General features: G+C 55.9%; 1 protein-coding gene across 2 annotated transcripts in view; it reads left to right on the top strand.

Annotated features, from left to right (window-relative positions):
* Window positions 1-550: 550 nt before the first annotated feature.
* Window positions 551-1338, top strand: part of LOC119587054 (14-3-3 protein zeta) — a 13493-nt gene continuing 12705 nt past the window's right edge. For both annotated transcript variants that reach the window (XM_037935802.1, XM_037935801.1), the window contains exon 1: window positions 551-707. The gene's annotated coding sequence lies outside the window, so the exon portion shown is untranslated. The remainder of the gene's footprint in view (window positions 708-1338) is intronic.

Genomic DNA, 1338 nt, shown 5'->3' with positions numbered 1-1338 from the left:
CCTTCGCGATAATATAAAAACTTCGTCATTGGAATTGGTGCTTATTATAACAACCCCATCGCTTCGTTAATAAATAATTATGTATCTTACAACAGAAATCACCAGAAATAAGGAGCTTTTAATATAATAATAAATTATATACACGTCAGCCGCACGCTTTGAATTTCCCGCCCACCGGACGACATGCGCAGTAGATTTTGCAATTCACACAATTGCTCATTTTCCTCCCCCGTAGAGAAACTCACCAAGGACATAACGTTTCATAATGAAATAATAAAGTACCGTTTAGAAATACAAAAACGATATATCCCTAAATAAACCCCATCGATCTTACTAATCTATTGACCGTCCAACACCACCCCCTCCATCCCACCCCAACCCAACCCCCCCAAAACCCAAACCCCCAATCCCCCAACAAACCCAACCCTCAAAAAATCCCCACAACCCACCAAACTACCGAAAATTACCCAACTCCCCCACGCAAATCCCTCACCGCCGCTAAAAACCCTCCGAAAAATAAAAAATCGGCCCCGATTCCCCGCCGCCGCCGAGACGCTCGCTTGACTCGCGGGGTCCGTGGGGCGACCAATGAGAACCCCGTAGCGCGAGAGGAGCCCAGTCGCCAAGAGGTGTTGGTCGAGTGAGGGTCGCTCTGCCCTGGGATATACCTTTATATTTGTGTAAATAGCACCTATTTTATAAAACAGGTGAGTGGCTTCCCTCGGGCGGCTCCGGGGGAAGGCGCCGAGGCCCGCGAGGGGAAGGGCGAGGGCGGATTTCCCCTGGAAGAGGCCGAGGGGCGGGCGGCGGTAGGTGTGGCCGGCCGGAGCACCGGAGAGCCGGCGCCCGCCTCCCTCCTTCGGCCCTTTCGGCCTCCTTCGGCCTCTTTTGGGCCTCTTTGGGCCTCTCTCCGCCGCTTCTCCGGCCCTTTCGCACTCCCTCCGTCTCTCTCCGTCTCTCTCCTCCCCCTCTCCGCCTCGTCTCGGCCCCTTTCCGCCTCCGCCTCTCCTCCCTCGCTTCTCCGTCTTTCTCGGGGCGGCCTCTCTCCTCACTCTCCCTCTCCTCCCTCTTCTCCCTCTTCTCCCTCACTCCGCCTTCTCCGTCTTCCTTGCTCTCCCTCATTCCGCCTTCTCCCTTCCCCCTTTCTCCCTCTCCTCCCTGCCTCCTTCCTCGCCGAGCGGAGGCGGCGAAGAGGGAGGAAGAGGAGAAAGGAGAAGAGAGAGAGGGCGAGAAAGGAGGAGAGGAGGGAGGGCGAGAAAGGAGGAGAGGGAGGGCGAGGCGGCTGCCATGTGATCGGGATTTTCTCTTTTTATAGGCCTACCTTCCCCTCCTCGCCGC

This window comes from Penaeus monodon, chromosome 22, assembly GCF_015228065.2.
Source record: "Penaeus monodon isolate SGIC_2016 chromosome 22, NSTDA_Pmon_1, whole genome shotgun sequence".
In the NCBI taxonomy this organism is placed as follows: domain Eukaryota; kingdom Metazoa; phylum Arthropoda; class Malacostraca; order Decapoda; family Penaeidae; genus Penaeus; species Penaeus monodon.
Note: the sequence above shows the minus strand (reverse complement) of the source record. Positions and strands in the feature narration are given on the sequence as shown.